This window comes from Ambystoma mexicanum, chromosome 1p (genome assembly GCF_040938575.1).
Source record: "Ambystoma mexicanum isolate Mex_15411 chromosome 1p, UKY_AmexF1_1, whole genome shotgun sequence".
Classification (NCBI taxonomy): Eukaryota; Metazoa; Chordata; class Amphibia; order Caudata; family Ambystomatidae; genus Ambystoma; species Ambystoma mexicanum.
In genome coordinates this window covers 1,257,279,292-1,257,298,584 of record NC_090921.1, presented here as the reverse complement: position 1 = coordinate 1,257,298,584, position 19,293 = coordinate 1,257,279,292, and the positions used below count along the sequence as shown (strand labels likewise).

Below are 19,293 nucleotides of genomic sequence, written 5' to 3'. Positions count from 1 at the left end.
GGCACCTAGCACTTTGGGGAATCGTGCCACAGCGTAAAAATCCAGGGCGGCAGCATGCCTTTCTGCAGGTGTTCTGGGCAGGTATATGTGCCTGCGGACTGATGGGCGTGCAGTGATGATGTTCAAGACCTGGTGTAGGCAGCGTGACTGGGTGGCCTGTGACACCCCACCCACTATGGCACTTGTCCGCTGAAATGATCCACTGGCTAAGAAGTGCAGTACATTGAGGACCTTCTCCAGGGGGCTGAGTGCTTGGGAGCACAGGGTGGGTGATGTGAGGTCATCCTCCCACTCACTCACCAGGTCCAGTATAATGTGTGGTGGAAACCTGTACCTCCCATACACCTGGTCATCAGGCATCCCGAAAAGGCTGGTTCTGGGTGTGAATATTCTGGCCCTGACTATCCTCCTCCTCCTCCTTTGGTAGCCCACTGCCACTGCTGCTAGGAACGGTATGTTCATCCTGGCGTCTGAGCTTGTTATTGTTAAAGTCCGCAAATTTATGCTTTGCGCGTGTTCTAGGCGAGCGTGTGACCCGCGCACCCCTGGAATCCAGTTCCCAGTCCGATAGCGTGTGGAAAATCACACGCACCACGGGATACAGCGTGTGACCCGCGCACCCCTGGAATCCAGTTCCCAGTCCAATAGCGTGTGGAAATTCACACGCACCACGGGATACAGCGTGTGACCCGCGCACCCCTGGAATCCAGTTCCCAGTCCAATAGCGTGTGGAAATTCACACGCACCACGGGATACAGCGTGTGACCCGCGCACCCCTGGAATCCAGTTCCCAGTCCAATAGCGTGTGGAAATTCACATGCACCACGGGATACAGCGTGTGACCCGCGCACCCCTGGAATCCAGTTCCCACATGCACCACGGGATACAGGTTCGCTGACGTACTTGCGTGTGTAAGTGCCCGCGCACCCATTAAATACACGTACATAGGCCAATCGCGTGTACGCGCACTTTTGTCCAATTACACGCGATGACACTCTGACGTGCAGTATTTCCACGTGTGCCCCGTCATCACGTGCTGAGTGGGGAACACCCGTGCGGGTCACGTCACAGACGCGCTTACGCGCTGAGGGACTCTGGTCCAATAGAATCGCGTATGCGTGCTGACGCGCTTACGCGCTAAGGGCCTTTCCTCGGATTTCACGCTGACGTGCAGGATTTTCACATGCCAAATCACTCCGTATCAAGCTGGCCACGTGAAAACACACGGAAGACCACGCTCCTGCCCAGAAGGCCGAGTTACTGCCCCCCAGTGCCCCGAGCAGCCTCCCACGTGCCATCTGCTGCTGCCTGCCTGCCTGCCTGCCTGCTGCCACCGTGCCCTGCCATTTGGTGCCTGCACATCAGCCATCTGCAGGGGTCCAGTTGCTGTGTCCACCCCTGCTGGAACTGAAGACTCCCGACTGGGATTACATCGCTCCACAGCCCAGCCCCAGGACCCAGTTGCCCACCCACACCTGCCTCTGGGGTTGCCATGTCGGGCACTTCCACATCTGGCACCAGTGGCAACCCCAGGCCAGAGGGGCAGAGGGGCACCAGCTTCACTGCCACCGAAGTTGGTGTCCTGGTGGAGCATGTCCTGGGGCAGTATGATGCCCTCTTTGGATCGTCCCGCGCCAGCAAGGAAGGACGGCAGAGGATCTGGGCCGACTGTGTGGTTGCCATCAACGCGGAGGGGGTGGCAACCCGCGACGTCCTGAAGATCAAGAAGCGCTGGGAGGACTTCAGGTCCAGGACCCTTGTGAAGGCCCGGCGCCTCGTGGAGGGGGGCCGGGGCCGCATGAGTTCCATCCAGATGAGGGTCCTGGAACGCGTACGCCCAGCGCTCCACGCCCAGATCCTTGAGAGGGAGACCCGTCTGGAGTTGAGCGGTAAGTGTCCAAGCATTACTGTGTGAGACAGGGCATGTTGCGGTGTGCTGGTTCTATGATACTTGCCTGTATGTGTGCCATAGGCCATGTATGCATGTATGTGTGCAGGGACATCATGGTAATGCATGTGCGACCAGTGATGTGTGACCCACATGGTTGTTGCATGTGTTCAAATGCCGCATGGGGAGCCCTATGCAGATTTTGAACATGAGAGCATGCCAGTCTCTGTACCTGGACATGGGTGGGGGTGAGGGATGGGTGCTGATGCCAGGTACATATATGGTAGCCATGTCTGTGTGCCTGACCTGCGTGTCTGTGACTTGTGCATGCCATGGATGCATGACACATGTGTGTGACAATGCACAGATTCAGTGAAGCAGCCAAATTACCCTTGTATCCGCTGTGTTTGGTGTGTTTGGGGCCAGATGGATGTGACTGAGGTGAAGTGTGTGCATGTGATAGGCATGAGCCATGATGCATGTGAGTTACATATCATTGAATGTTTCAAGAGTCCATTGGACATGCATGGAAATGTCCATGGCATGCACCATGCCTGTTACTGTGTGTGTTTTGCCTGGACTGACCCATGTGTTGTGGAGGGACATGATGGAAGTGTACTTTGACAGTGGTGCTCATCTGCTATTGCTTCCTGTCTAGGGGACCATTGTACAGTGCCCTGATGCTTGTGTTCTTTGTCTCCCTCTACGCAGCGGCTAGTGAAGAAGAGGGCGGAGACGGCGCTGTGGAGCAAGGCGGCGGGGATGCCCCCACGGCTGCAGCGGAAGGGGTGGGTGAGCCCCCACAGGGGCCTGCTACGGTGGGAGACGGTGAGGAGCCATCCAGGTTGGTGGTTTGCACAGAGGAGGAGGAGGCCGCCACTGGGGCACACATGGGGCCTGGTGGGGGCATCCCTGCTGGTGCAAGTGGTGCAGTCCAGGGCCAGGGGCAGGAGGCAGCACAGGTCACCGTGGAGGGGCCTGTGCATGTCGCTGTCCCTGACCCTGTGAGTGCACCACCATGCACCAGCAGGGATGCCCCGTCCCAGGCCCGTCCGCAGGTAGAGGGGGATGTCCATGTCACCTGACTCCCCTCCACCTGCGGACGTGGGAACCCCTGGCCGTGCGGAGAAGGTCCTGATTGGGGTCGCGATGCGCACGGCTGTGATTCGTGATGCCGTGCGTGCTTCCCGGGAGGAGCACGCACGTCATCACGAAGTGCACCGTGCCGACGTGGCCCAATTGGGATCAGCCATGTTCGGGGGTTTCCTGCATGTGTTGGCCAATGTGGCGGCCCTCTCCTCCTCTGTGCAGGCTATCCACCAGTCGTTCTCCTTGCCGTCTTCCAGCCCAGATGCCACCAGGGCCCCCTGTGGACCTGCCCCGACCAATGCAGCCAGCTCGGTGGGGATCCCATCCCTGCCACAGTCGGGAGTAGGAGGTCCAGCAGGGGTGGACAACACAGCAACTGGACCCCAGCAGATGGAAGATGTGACAGCATCATCAGGCAGGGCACGTGCACGACGGCGTCGGTGGTTTCCATCAGCCTGGATGCCGTCGTGCTGGCAGAGGCAGTGGCGTCGGAGGCAGCAGCGGGCTCGACGTGGGAGGCATCATGGCTCGGGGCCATCAAGATCAGAGGGGCAGGCATCGGCCGGAGGGCAGGGCAACCCTGGGATGGTGGTGTCTTCCGTGTGGGAGCAGTTGGTCCAGCGGATAGGTGCGGAGCGGCAGCGGGCGGAAGAGGAGCGGCTCGCCATGGTCAGGGCGGAGTTCTCCATGCGTCGGGCGTTGAGGCGGGCTGAGTGCCTCGAGGAAGCTCGCAGGGAGTTTGAGCTGGACATGGGGTTATCCCTGCGAGACCTCGGGGCCAGGACAGAGTCCCGCCTCCAGGACATCGACATGGAGTTCGATGATGCCCTGGCCAGCAACATCAACAAGTGAGCCGCAGGACTTGCCCGCTGCCTTTGTATATAGTTATATAGTTAGTTAGTGTTAGGTTTCCTTTATTTGTTTTTATTATTTTGGACCACTCGGACAATGGCCACTTTTTTGTATATATTTTTTTCATTAGGTAGTAGTAGGTTTCCTTTATGGTGTTGGGCTCATGGACCCTGGTACATTCCTGTATTTAGTTTGTTTTTTGAAGGAACATTTTCTTTATTTCATTATTGTGTTCACCATGTGGAAATGGTTTTTCATTCTTTTGCTTCTACTTGATATTGCTTTGGTCAACATTTGTTTTTGTATTCCTTTTTCGTTTTTTGATTTTTACTTTTGTTCTCCAACATGGACCATTTATTTTGTTATTCACATAGTTGTATGTTTTATTTGTTTACTTATTTTTAATCTTTAATACATTTTTAATTTTTACTTCCACTTGTGTTATTTTGTCTTTGGTTTCATACATGTCATGATATGGGTTTTGACATTCACTTGCAGCCATTGTGTATGTGTGTGTGACGGACATGTGTTCATTTACATACTTGCCATTGGGGTTGTGTCATGTAATTGCATTCACTATGTGGGTGGATGCAATCCTTGCCTGGGTGTTTGTGCTGGGTATGCTGCCCATTACTGCCATGATTGTGTATCGTCAGGACCTGTGGGCAGGGGGACATGGGTGGGGGCCTGGTGGAGGCTGCCCCTGGTGACTGGGGGGGTGGGGGTGGTGGTTCGACATGAGTGGGTGCCTGGTGGAGGGTGCCCCTGCACTGCTGGGGTGTGGGGGTGGTGGGAGACATGAGTGGGGGCCTGGTGGAGGGTGCCCCTGCACTGCTGGGGTGTGGGGGCGGTGGGAGACATGAGTGGGGCCCTGGTGGAGGGTGCCCCTGGTGGCTGGGGGGTGGGGTGGTGGGTGACATGAGTGGGGGCCTGGTGGAGGCTGCCCCTGCACTGCTGGGGTGTGGGGGTGGTGGGAGACATGAGTGGGGGCCTGGTGGAGGCTGACCCTGGTGGCTGGGGGGTGGGGGTGGTGGGTGACATGAGTGGGGCCTGGTGGAGGGTGCCCCTGCACTGCTGGGGTGTGGGGGTGGTGGGAGACATGAGTGGGGGCCTGGTGGAGGGTGACCCTGGTGGCTGGGGGGTGGGGGTGATAGGGGACATGAGTGGGGGCCTGGTGGAGGGTGCCCCTGCACTGCTGGGGTGTGGGGGTGGTGGGAGACATGAGTGGGGGCCTGGTGGAGGGTGACCCTGCACTGCTGGGGTGTGGGGGTGGTGGGAGACATGAGTGGGGGCCTGGTGGAGGGTGACCCTGCACTGCTGGGGTGTGGGGGTGGTGGGAGACATGAGTGGGGGCCTGGTGGAGGGTGCCCCTGGTCGCTGGGGGGGTGGGGGTGGTGGGTGACATGAGTGGGGGCCTGGTGGAGGCTGCCCCTGTACTGCTGGGGTGTGGGGGTGGTGGGAGACATGAGTGGGGGCCTGGTGGAGGCTGCCCCTGCACTGCTGGGGTGTGGGGGCGGTGGGAGACATGAGTGGGGCCCTGGTGGAGGGTGCCCCTGGTGGCTGGGGGGTGGGGTGGTGGGTGACATGAGTGGGGGCCTGGTGGAGGCTGCCCCTGCACTGCTGGGGTGTGGGGGTGGTGGGAGACATGAGTGGGGGCCTGGTGGAGGCTGACCCTGGTGGCTGGGGGGTGGGGGTGGTGGGTGACATGAGTGGGGCCTGGTGGAGGGTGCCCCTGCACTGCTGGGGTGTGGGGGTGGTGGGAGACATGAGTGGGGGCCTGGTGGAGGGTGACCCTGGTGGCTGGGGGGTGGGGGTGATAGGGGACATGAGTGGGGGCCTGGTGGAGGGTGCCCCTGCACTGCTGGGGTGTGGGGGTGGTGGGAGACATGAGTGGGGGCCTGGTGGAGGGTGACCCTGCACTGCTGGGGTGTGGGGGTGGTGGGAGACATGAGTGGGGGCCTGGTGGAGGGTGACCCTGCACTGCTGGGGTGTGGGGGTGGTGGGAGACATGAGTGGGGGCCTGGTGGAGGGTGCCCCTGGTCGCTGGGGGGGTGGGGGTGGTGGGTGACATGAGTGGGGGCCTGGTGGAGGCTGCCCCTGCACTGCTGGGGTGTGGGGGTGGTGGGAGACATGAGTGGGGGCCTGGTGGAGGCTGCCCCTGCACTGCTGGGGTGTGGGGGTGGTGGGAGACATGAGTGGGGGCTTGGTGGAGGCTGCCCCTGCACTGCTGGGGGGTGGGGGTGGTGGGTGACATGAGTGGGGCCTGGTGGAGGGTGCCCCTGCACTGCTGGGGTGTGGGGGTGGTGGGAGACATGAGTGGGGGCCTGGTGGAGGGTGACCCTGGTGGCTGGGGGGTGGGGGTGATAGGGGACATGAGTGGGGGCCTGGTGGAGGCTGCCCCTGCACTGCTGGGGGGTGGGGGTGGTGGGAGACATGAGTGGGGGCCTGGTGGAGGGTGACCCTGCACTGCTGGGGTGTGGGGGTGGTGGGAGACATGAGTGGGGGCCTGGTGGAGGGTGACCCTGCACTGCTGGGGTGTGGGGGTGGTGGGAGACATGAGTGGGGGCCTGGTAGAGGGTGACCCTGCACTGCTGGGGTGTGGGGATGGTGGGAGACATGAGTGGGGGCCTGGTGGAGGCTGCCCCTGCACTGCTGGGGTGTGGGGTGGTGGGAGACATGAGTGGGGGCCTGGTGGAGGGTGCCCCTGGTCGCTGGGGGGTGGGGGTGGTGGGTGACATGAGTGGGGGCCTGGTGGAGGCTGCCCCTGCACTGCTGGGGTGTGGGGGTGGTGGGAGACATGAGTGGGGGCCTGGTGGAGGGTGCCCCTGCACTGCTGGGGTGTGGGGGTGGTGGGAGACATGAGTGGGGCCCTGGTGGAGGGTGCCCCTGGTGGCTGGGGGGTGGGGGTGGTGGGTGACATGAGTGGGGGCCTGGTGGAGGCTGCCCCTGCACTGCTGGGGTGTGGGGGTGGTGGGAGACATGAGTGGGGGCCTGGTGGAGGCTGACCCTGGTGGCTGGGGGGTGGGGGTGGTGGGTGACATGAGTGGGGCCTGGTGGAGGGTGCCCCTGCACTGCTGGGGTGTGGGGGTGGTGGGAGACATGCGTGGGGGCCTGGTGGAGGGTGACCCTGGTGGCTGGGGGGTGGGGGTGGTGGGTGACATGAGTGGGGGCCTGGTGGAGGCTGCCCCTGCACTGCTGGGGGGTGGGGGTGGTGGGAGACATGAGTTGGACATGGGTGGGGGCCTACTGGCAGGTGCCCCACAGTGCTGGGGGGTGGGGGTGGTGGGGGACATGAGTTGGACATGGGTGGGGGCCTGCTGGCAGGTGCCCCACAGTGCTGGGGGTGGGGGTGCAAGGGGACATGTGTTGGTGTTCATTAGTTCAAGGAGACATGTGCCTTTGCTGGGGGCATGCCCATGTTGGGTGGGCTGCCTGCGGGACATGACCAGGGATGCAGGGTAGTCCCCTGTGGTGTGGGCTGCCTGCAGGGGCCGTGGAGGGTGTACAGGGTACACCTGGGAGGACCCACACTGTCAAATCACATGTGGGACTCCCCGGCACCCCTGAAATACACGTACCTTGCAGAAATCGCGTGTAAAACTTCCCGCGCACCCCTGAAATACACGCGCTCAGGCTATTCGCGTGTAAAACTTCCCGCGCACCCCTGAAATACACGCCCCCAGGCTATTCGCGTGTGGAACTTCCCGCGCACCCCTGAAATACATGCGCCCAGGCTATTTGCGTGTGGAACTTCCCGCGCACCCCTGAAATACACGCGCCCAGGCTATTCGCGTGTGGAACTCCCCGCGCACCCCTGAAATACACGCGCCCAGGCTATTCGCGTGTGGAACTTCCCGCGCACCCCTGAAATACACGCGCCCAGGCTATTCGCGTGTGGAACTTCCCGCGCACCCCTCAAATTCACGCGCCCAGGCTATTCGCGTGTGGGACTTCCCGCGCACCCCTCAAATTCACGCGCCCAGGCTATTCGCGTGTGGAACTTCCCACGCACCCCTGTAATACACGTAGCACGCTCCCCCAGGCACGATCGCGTGAGGAACTTCACGCGAACCCCTGTAATACACGTAGCCCGCTCCCCCAGGCCCGATCGCGTGAGGAACTTCACGCGAACCCCTGTAATACACGTAGCCCGCTCCCCCAGGCCCGATCGCGTGAGGAACTTCACGCGAACCCCTGAAATACACGTAGCCCGCTCCCCCAGGCCCGATCGCGTGAGGAACTTCACGCGAACCCCTGAAATACACGTAAACCCGCTCCCCCAGGCCCGATCGCGTGAATAACTTCACGCGAACCCCTGTGATGCACGTACCCTGCAAATCGCGTGTGACACTTCCCGCGCACCCCGGTATACATGCACACGTATTTTTTGTCAGCGGGTGTCCGTGTTTGTGGGTACCCCTTTGCACGTCATTTTTCCTGGAGGGCCACAGTATGGGACATTCATCATGGCAGTATATAGGTGCTATTTGTTGGTGCACCTTTTGGCGCACATTTCTTACAGCCGCAGAGACGCTACCGCCTCCTTTCTTGTGGCGGTCGTGTTTGTGCCTGTGCGCTGGTTTGAGCGTGCGCTTTTTTCCCCTATTCTATTCCATGAATACGTGTTGTAGGCGAGCGTGTGGGCGTTCCGCGCACTTGTGCCCTGTACTTCCCCCGTGACGCCCACGTTTTGGCAAGCTGTTCCCCATTCCGAGTGTTACGCCCGTGTTCCGCCTACTTTTGTTGCGTGCGCCGCGCTATGTGCGAATTTCGCTGTGGCCTGTGCGATTTTCGCTGTGACCTGGCACACGCTGTTAGATGGCCTGTGCGCCAACGTGCGCCAACGTGCGCCGCGCACTTTTTTATCGCACATCCGCTGGTTTTCTCGCGCACGGCCTTCCATGAATCGACGTGCGCTGCTTTTCGTGCGATTTTCGCACTTGCACTGCGATTTTCGCTATTCCACTGCGATTCGCACGTTTTTGCCCACTTGCGCCGCGCTAATTATTCCATGAATCGGCCTTTAAGTCTGATATGCATCTACTCCAAGGCAAGAGGAGCTAGAGGACCTGTCTGAGAGAGGCCTTCATGGAATCTGGAGGTAGAAGAACAAGAGGGCAAGCACCACAACATCTTCTCAATGGAGCCCGAAAAACCATCTTGGAGGATTATCATTCACTTAAATCCATGTAGGGTAGAGCTTGGGGACAGAACAAGAAGAGTTCCTCTCACTGAAACCCAAAACCCAAAGAGCATGAACAACATCCCCAAAGAAGGCCATTCACAATTGCCAGAGGCCGGGAGAACACGCAAGGGACCCGCTCTTAGGCATGTCTCTCTCTGTAGATTGTGGCTGTATGACCATGTGGAGGACCAGCAATAAGGCATGTCTCTCACTGAAGACTCACGGTTCAATAATACACGGAGGCCCAGCACCGCGGAAGGTCTCTTAGTGAAGCCAGAGGCTGGAAGAACACGTGGGAGAACAGTCCTTTGGCATTTGTCTCTCTCAATAGCTTAAGGCTGTATGACCTTGTGGAGGGCCAGCACTTTGACAAGTCTCTCAAGGAAGACTCAGGTTGCAAGCCACGCCGATGACCAACACTCAAGAATTTCTATCACTGAAGCCTGAGGATGCAAGAAGACATAGAGAACCAGCACTGAGGCAGGTCTGCCACTTATGGATGAGGATGCAAGAAAATGTGGAACACCAGCACTGAGGCAGGTCTGTGCAGTAGCACCTGGAGCGTATCAAGTGCTGGACGGGATTACCATAACAACTAATTACGGGCCTAAATAACCGGACAGACTCAAAGAATATGATAAAGTACTACTTTATTATCAGTTCAATAAAGCAGGGAAATCTTGCAAGCATAACAAATCACAGCATGCTCACTCTCAAAATACATTTCCATTACACAATGGCTTTAAACCTCAATATGCATCAGCTATGACGTCATCCTATGTGGCAAATAGTAAAAATCTATCGGATGGAGGGATTGGTTAAGGGAACGTAGATACCTATAGCTTATTTAGGTGTTATTAACATTATTGGCTGCCCGTTATCTTGTAGGCAGGCATGCCTAGAACAACCTCTACATATAATACAGATAATAGTAGAATAACAGCAGCGGATTGGCTTCTGCATTATTGCACAGGGCATCCTCTTCCAACCTTGGACATTCGGCTCGTTAGCAGCACGTAAGCAAAACTAAACCCAGGTGCGGGGAACAACGTCAGACAACTACCCACTCGGCCAATAAGCCTTACCAGCTCTCATCAGTTAGGCCCTAAGCCAAGACCTCTTCTCTGTAATTGACTTTGCTGACTGTTCTCTTCTCCAGAACATTTAAGGGAGTGAGGGCACATTGCTATATTCATCTAAAGAATTATGAATAGGCCTTGTTATCTGGACTTGCATCACATCTTGAGGAGACCATGATTTGCCAATTATGTATGCCTATTTAGTGCTATTTGATTAAATTATACTCAGTGCTATTACTCTCTTTGGCCTCTGGAGACTTGGTTGCTCCTTCTTGCATATGCTTTCTTCACTTTTAATTGTCCAACACTTGGTACTCGCAAATGTTTACTACTTTGCTTAATCTAAGAGGAATATGTCTTACCTCCATGGCTTATCCTCGTCGACTCCCTTTGTACTTTGCAGTAGCTTCTTACTGTGTCCTCCTTGATCCTTAGTCAAACAAATATTCTTTGTTCTTGCATGAATTTCTATTCCAGTGCCTGCCAGCTCTGAAGCTCTGCAGCCTTAGTCTCTCTCCTTGGGATTTTCAGCTTACTATTATATAAAACCGATGTCCATCTTCTTATCATGGGTGCTTTACCCGCATTATATTTTCTACTGTAGCAAGCTTCTGTATGTCTCATCTACCTTGTGTTTTTGTGTATATAGATTTACTGCATCTCTTCTTACTTATCTTTTCAGTATATATGATTTCTTTGTTCCTTTACTTTGTTATGTCAGTTACATTTTCATTCTTTGAGTATTCGCATATCGTTTCAATGCGTCCTCGTCTCTTCTTTTCATGACGTGAGTTTACACCTGTCAGACTTCACTATAAGTTCTTCGATGTCCGATGGTGTCTGCAGACTTCATTCTACCTACCACTTCAGTTCGAGGGTATTTTGATACGGTTGCCTTATGGAATATATTGACCCACTCAACAGTATTTCACCACATCACCAAGCAGCATGTGTGCAAGAAACAGCAAATGGCTGCGCTGGCTCCTGTGCGCACCAGGACCTCTAAACTGTGTTTTTGCAGCAACAAAAGATGTCTGCACCATCCTGCCTAGCACACTTCAGGCAAGATGGAACAAAGGGAAACACCGAAGGAGCGTGCCAGTGTGTTCTGAAACATATAAAGGGAATAAAATGAAAAGGCAGCACTGCTTTGCTGAAAACCCAAAATTCCCCTTCAAAATGAAACATTTTCATCCTTTAAAAATGCTGCTTTGATGCTAATTCATCTGTTCTGTCTTAAACTACAGTGATTAAAAAGGCCCTGCCATGCGCAGGATATTTTATTGTGCCTCACCAAAACCAGGCATAATCCCTGAATGACAGGCCCTGTCAAACCACCTTTGAGAGAAATCAACAAGATACTTCACTTTCTGCTGTGCACGGGAAACACTTTATTTTGTGCTATAAAGTGTCAAAGGAATGAAGCATGCAAAAGAAATCATAGCTCTGTGCACATGTCCATTCCAGGAGACCTTTCCCTTATACAGACTGTTGTGTACAAGAAACTAACTATGGCTGCAATGCAATACTGGGAAGGCAAAAATCAAATTTGAAAGGAAATGCTAGCAGTTTTCAAAACATGTGTAAAAATGGGCTTTTATAAAACTAAAGGAGAAAAAGGCCCATTTAAAAGGTAAACTGTTGAAGGAAAGCCTGCCATTACCTAGCAATGTGAAGGGGGTTGTGGCTTGTGAAAATACATATAGGGGCTATTTTTATTTCACAGGGTTGTTTTAATTCCGGACCCAAAACAAGAAAATAAAGATTTAAAACACATGGGCCCTCATTACAAGTCAGGCGGTGGACCATGGTGCTATTAGCACCATGGTCCATGCCGGATTCCGCCATGGTGGATGGCGGAATTACCGCCCATTCCAAGGTGAGTGGAGTGGTAATTCTCCATTCACCATTTGCCCTTCCCCATTCCCATTTTTGCCCCATAGGGCATAATGGGGATGGGGAAGGCACTAATTACGGCACCGTAAATCACGGTGCCGTAATTAGCACCAAGGTCGCTTAGCGCCTTGGACTTTAATGCCTGCAAAAAGCAGACGTTAAAGTGTGAATCAGGCGTTAAGGGTTAACGGCGCCGATGGCGCCGTTAAACCCTTAACGCCTGACTTGTAATGAGGGCCATGGGCTGAATTTGCAAGTTCCAAAAAAACTGTTATTCCAAGTGCCAGCCCTGAAACTTCCCCCTTGGAAGGGAGACACACCATAAACTTCCAGGACACGAAAGTGATAATTGCTAGCTTGAAAAACTTTGAATGGGCCAGGACAAAGTAAGTTCACATGCTCATCAGACATTCGTCTGTGCTCCAGGCTGGGACAATAGAAGTCCTGGGACACTAACCTGTGAAGTGTGAAGGAGCATTAAAACCTTTAATTAAGCAGAGAACCCCCCACCTTGCTTTGAAGGAAATGACAGCTGGTAACAGTTGAAGGAAGGAAAAAAAATGATCACGTGACATGGACTGCCATTTGCTTCCAAAGACTGTTTTATAAACAAACTTTAAAGGCTTTTTATCTCTGCAGCAAGACTTTGTAAAAATGTAAAATGTTCATAGTGTAAAAGTGATTCTTTTGGGCTTTCTTTTAAGACTTGGTGGAATTCATTGACACCTTGGGGACAGAAATGGCAAAATATGGCAGACTACGAGAAAATCATCCATGTTGCAAATGTGAATTTTGGTACATACATCCCTTATGATAATCCACACCCCTGTATAAAGTTATAGAATTTTGAATAATATAAATCCCATTGAAAATTGCGAAAAACTGGTAGAAGGGCGAAACAAGGTCTCACGGACTGGAGGATTGGACTGCAATTTGCTGCACAAAATATGTAACCTGTGTATATAATTTGCTAAGAGATTGCAATGGTATAAATGTATGTTTGTGGCAAAATTGGATTTTAGTAAAGTAACTGTGGGAGGTTTTTGGACATTGTAAAACTCACCTCATAAATCTGACATCATTTTCCTGAAATCCAACCAGCTGAGAGCGAGGCGGAAACTATCACTCTTGCCCTATCCCGTTGTTAGAGGTGTGTTTAGTTAAGCCTGCCCCAGTCATATACTTTGATGATGTCACTAGGCATTATAAATAAGAGTCCCTGACAAGACTCCAGACTAAGTCCAACATAAGGCCTGCGGGCCACAATGCGGCCCGCCAAGCCATTTTATGTGGCCCGCAAGGCCGTATGTTGAACAACTCTTGAGTAAAAAAAAAAATACTTTTTTTTTTAAATGTGCCTGTGCACAAAACTGTAACTTCCTCTGGTGACCCCATGGGGTCAACAGAGGTAGTTACAGTCCTCAGCCACAAAGCGTTAATTTATTTATTTATGCAATGTTTGTCGATATCCGACAAACATTGCAGAAATAAATACATTCGTCATGAAGATCTTGGGACTTAATGATGGGTGAAGGAGAGACTAATTTGTATCACGGAATAGTGAGGGTTACCTCGGGAATACCATTAATTTTCAGTGAGCGCGGGCCCATACAATTGCCTAGTACTCCCACAAACTATGAACAATGGGATTAATATAGTAGCAATTACTTTGCATTTAAATATCCCATTTCAGGCAAGTAAGACCCACCATGCAAGAGACGAATGGGCTCCGGCCCAGACATGCCCAATCCTCTCTTGCATAGTGCTCTGAGGGGCAAAAGGCGAGCCAAGGTGAAGGGAGGAGGAGGTGAGGTGAGGAGAAGGGAGTGCTGGCCCGGGAGAAGGATTATGTGGACAGGTGCTGTGCAGGAGTTCCTCTCGGTGTGGGCAGCACAGCGGATTCCTGAACCCCTGATTAGCCGTGGGCCGCTGCTCAGAGGGCCATTGTGCGGAGTTACTTTCAAGGTTTTTCATCTCTGGACATATGTTTAGCAGGGGTTGCGGCGACACAGCCTGTCTGCCCCAAAAATCGTTCTTTTGAATTGCAAATGTCACCGAAGATGAACCTTTATCAGCTGAGAAACTTAACCTTTGCAGTGCTTTTTTTTTTTTCCTTGTCTCGAGACAAAGAAGAACAGCGGGAGCTCAGTTACGTTTACCTCTAAGCACAGTGCGGATTGATGAAAATGTCCATGCATTATACCAAGTACATTGGAGATTATAGATGTGGCCAGTGGGGTATCAAAGCATGGCGAATACCACATGTACAGCACAATATGTTACCCTAGTAGTGCCCCAATAACACACTGCAACCTGCAAATGGGCCTCAGTGGACCACCTGCCAAGGTTTCTGGAAGTTGCTTATGATCTTGATCTGTGATCTATGATATGATCTGATATGATAGGTTATTTATAACGTGCTTAATACCCATGCAGCAGTGATCCCAATCATAAAAGTGAAACAGGCAAGCCCAACAAGTATAACTTATTTTCACTCTTTTGGTAGCGCAGTCTGAGGGCAGCCTATACCCTTCAAGAGAGGTGTGAGCTGATACAGTTGCAACACAAAAAACAATAGTGCTATGTTCCCAAAATACCTTAGTTCTTGTCTTTCGGATCTCAGCAGAGCCAGGCTTTTCAGCATCAGACCAGAAGCATGGGTGCCTTTGCGCTCGGCTGGGGTCAAGTCGGAGGGCAGCAGCGATGGGCCCCAATGATGCAGTTCTGTTTGGCAGTGGTGCTGATTTGTGGGTAGAAAACGCTGGGAACAGTAGGCCATGCCAAGTGGATGGCACTGGAAGACTCAGTGACCTCTGGGCCCGGACCAGGGAATACTTGCCTTTGGCGCTGTGCAGGCTCGGCTGACACAACACGGCATATGGTTACAGCAAAGATGTCAAAACTTCAGCATTGTCATTGAGCAGAACTCTGAGATTCAGGGGTGGTGGAGCGTCGAGGTCCAGGTTGATTATGATGGTGTCAATGGGGCCAGTGCTGAGCAGCTCCACTCAGGAGGGCCATGGGCCCGTGTGGGGCCGACAGGCCAGTGGGCAGACTGCAACAGGCCTGCTCGAGCCATCCTGCTATTTATACAAATCTCGGGCCGAGCAGGGCCTGATGGGAGAAAGGAACTGCGCTACAATCTGCTCTTCTGCTGGGCTCTGCCTGCTGGAGCTTCCCCCTACACGCGGGACAGGCAGCTCTGCAGACGCTCAGAGCTTCCGGGGGGTGGGGGGTTGAGGCTGGGTCAGGGCCTGCCTTCTCACCCTCGCTTAGCGGGGCTTCCCAGAACTGACCCAACCCCTGCCCTCTTGCATGCAACTCATACTTAGCTGGCAGGGGAGAATGTGATCTCAAGGGCATATCTCCCAGGGTGAGGCTTACCCATTGCACATCTGATTTGCTGACCCCTGCTATGTTCCCAAATGCAGGATACACAACTGCATTATTTCTGGTAGTGGGGGACTGCGTTCGCGCTCTCCCCCCGATTTATTGGTGAAAGAAAAGGTAAAGTGTGCACTAGGCCTGCTGATTGTGCTCACATTGCGTTTCTTCAATTAGGTTCACCTTTGGGTGATCGCTTTTCCACATTTTAGCTGTTGAATTGAATTATGCTTCTTTCATCACCGCAGAAGTAATGTCTATTACAGAGATAAGCTACCATATGTATTGGGCATACTGCACATGCTCAGGCAGCATCAGTCATGCTTTGTACAGGACAATGCTGGCCTAAATTGGGAACAGCCAGCATAGACATGTTGCTACAGAGGCATATTTTGGGTACAACCAGCATGACAATGTGCTACATCAGTGACAGTGCTGTCTTACACTGTGGACACATTGGGCCTCATTACGAGTCAGGCGTTAAGGGGTTAACGGTGCCATAAACGGCGCCGACCCTTAACGCCTGATTCCGAGGTCCCTTTGCGGGATGGTGTTTTTAACACCTGCTTTTTGCAGGCGTTAAAAACCATGCCGCAAAGGGACCTTGGCGATAATTACGGCAACCATAATTTACGGTGCCGTAATTATCGCCTTCCCCATTCTCATTATGCCCTATGGGGCAAAAATGGGAATGGGGAAGGGGCCATTGGTGAATGGGGAATTACCGCCCCACTCACCTTGGAATGGGGCGGTAATTCCGCCATCCACCATGACGGAGTTGGGACCTTAGCGGCATGGACCATGGTGCTAATAGCGCCATGGTCCTCCGCCAAGTTCGTAATGAGGCCCATTGATCATTAAAATGTGTTGTGTTGTAAAATGTTCTTTTCTGCTGTTGGTGACATGGAATTTTCATGTTCCCCTTTAGAACTGATTGTAAACTTATGGCTTTTTGGTCACCTTTTCTGCTGTAAAATGCACCATTTCAACCTCATATTTGAAAAGAAATTCTTGGGGGGCAACCGCCCCAAACCCTCCTTAGTACCTTATAGCTCCCTCGCTACGCTCGGTCGCCCCCACTATTTCTGAAAAATATGAACACATAGACACTGAAAGAAATCAATGCAAGCAACTTATCAATTGATCACTGCCCATGACACCAAAAGCTATCTTTGGGATTGAATGACTATCACTGCCTGTGATGCTATTGTGTCAAAGGTCACACAATATCGCTTTTTAATATACTGCTTTGGGTGAGGTTGTTGACTTTTGGCTCGCCGGCCCACTGGGTGACAAAAAGTTAATGCTTCGGCCCCACATTCAGAAAGGTTGGACAAGCCTGCTCTAGACACACACACTCTTCCTGATTTTCCTGCGCCTGTGTCCTGTTCCTGTTCCATCCATCCAGCTTCTAGATCCCCACTACAAGGCCAAAACATTGCTGAACCTACTCCAGGGTCCATTGCAAAACCCAAGCAGTGCTGATCCTATTCCCAGCAAGGCCTACATTTTGAAATCCCACATAAAATTCCCAAATAACCAAAGGGGAAAGCTGTGGTGTTTTTGGGAAGCATCCTGATCCCACTAACTGCATGCATCCTGCAAACTTGCCATCCAGCTGATCTTTAGTATCCTTGACCAGATTGTCAGTCCAGAGTGCCATCCTGTGACCAGAACAGCCCAGCTGTTTGCCAAGCGCCCTGCCGTGTAGTGACCAGTACCCTTGACGGTCCAACATCCCAAACTAAAGTGGACTGTAAGTATCATCCCTACCCCATCTAATCCCATAGCATATCTTGCCTTGGTCCTTATCCCCACTCTAAGTCATCCTATCCTTATCCTGATAACTTGTAAAACTGTCGACTTTGCCCTTGATCTCTAGTGTTAGAGCCACGTTTCTCTTAATTTCTGTCTTGCATACATCATAAGTCATCAGCGATATTGTGTTTAAATAAATTAATTTTCCTTTAAGAAAAGGGGCACACTGCATGAAGGGTTACAACTGCAGCCCTGAGCCATTAAATCTAGTTTAAGTTAGATTTGACTTTCAATTTTAAAGCCGATTCCTCTTTTCACTGCTCTATTTTCCTAAAAACAAACCTCACTCTACCTTCCATATCTCTCTCCATTTACCAGCTAGAGACTTACTTTCAACTCCATATTGTACCTGAGATATACCTCTACACCCCAATCATAAAACCGCACTCCAAATCACATGTTTTTATTAAAAAACTTTTGGTTAATTTTAGGCGGGAATGGAAAAAATGCAACTTTCACACATGTCATTTTGCTGCAACGTGTTTTAAACTTGCCACTCATTTTCGAACTGTATGCTTTTGGTAATCCATTCTTTGTGATTATTAGTGTCTTTGCATTGTTGCTTTAGTGAGGAATTATATTTGCTTTAAGGTTTTTAACACACATTAATTATTTATTAGTCCATTTCCGATTGTTATTTTATAACATTGAAAGGGGTTTAAAATCCGTTTTTCTCTCTTATTTGGGGAGGGAAGTTCAGATTTGGATTCCGTTTCTTGCCTCTTATTCCTGATTACCTGCTGTGTCTGTTTATCCACTCAGATTTGATTATTTGTTTATTTGTTTATTTGTGGGTTAAGGGAACATTGCCGGGGGAAATTCTAACTTGGGTGCTATCTTTCCCAAGTCAGAAAGTGCTCCTATTCCGCTGTGCTGTGCTGTGTAATTATCACCCAATTGGTGATTGCTGCCCCATATTAAAGGTGCATGATTTCTTTTGAATTTCTTTAGAATTTTAAAATAAATAAATAAATATTGTATTTTACCAACCAGCCTGGTTCAAGGTACCATCTCAATATTGAATCAATATAAAAAGATAAGCATTGAGCGCTGCATAGTAGGCCGAGACCAAGGTGTGTTGCCTGATTTAAATCCTTAACAAATTTGAGCGCTCGTCCAGGATTCAGTTTGGTTACCACCCGTGACAGTCTAACACAGCAGACTAACCTGCAAGGTAGTGCTACTTTGTGTGTTTGGAATACTGGGTTACACTGTACAAGCGCCTCCCCAAAGCAAATACTCTAAGTAGGCCTGTGCCTAGAAAACTAAAACTAAAATCAACCCCAAAATAGACAGAAAAGCAACAGAATACAGGTTACCCTTACATGAATAAATAAATAAAGAATGAAAGAACATGTCCAAAATGACCGTAGTAGAAATCAATATGGCTAGGGAGCACCTTGTGCACAAGCTATTTGTCAGAGGTGAGTGGCCAGAACAGGATGAAAAAGTCTGGCTACAAGAAATAACACAACAGGTCACCGCCATGAACCTGGATGTGTGGCAGGACGGGGGCCTATCACACCAAGTTCTGAGTGAGCTATATATGACCCCAAAAATTAAAGAGGAGCCAAGCAAAATTGCCAGAATCATGCAGGAAAGGCATGAGGGAAACACGACACTAGCGCAGAATCAATCAGAACTATTAAATAAAATCCAGACTGATCTAGATTTAGCAGAACAGAAATTACAGAAGAGCCAAGAGTTGGAGGTAGAATCTGGAAATTATATCATAAAATGAAAAGAAGATTTGGCTCGCCAACAGCAAAATAATGCAGATCAAGAGGCCCAAATAAGACGCATTAAGACTAGAGTGTCAGGAAAAGGTTGACTCCCTGGAAGAGAGTCAACAGAAGCTGACTCAACAATTAACCTATAATAGGGTCTGTGCAGAGCAGATAGTTACCCTACAAGACCAGATAGAGAAATTGAAAGAGGAAAATAATAAGTTAATTTTGACGGACCTCCACTCTCAGACAGAATTTGATGAACAGCGCCAGAAATTCAATATCATCAGGAAACAAAGGGATAACCTGGCTGAACAGAGAGGCACCCCAAGTCAGGAGAGAGACGCCCTAGGCCAGAAAGTAAGCACATTAAAA

General features: G+C 51.7%; 1 non-coding gene across 1 annotated transcript; it reads left to right on the top strand.

Moving 5' to 3' along the window:
* The first annotated feature begins 15,313 nt into the window (after positions 1–15,313).
* LOC138462649 (U1 spliceosomal RNA) lies at positions 15,314–15,475 on the top strand. The gene has a single exon (XR_011265248.1). It is a non-coding gene; the product is annotated as a U1 spliceosomal RNA (small nuclear RNA).
* Positions 15,476–19,293: the final 3,818 nt, after the last annotated feature.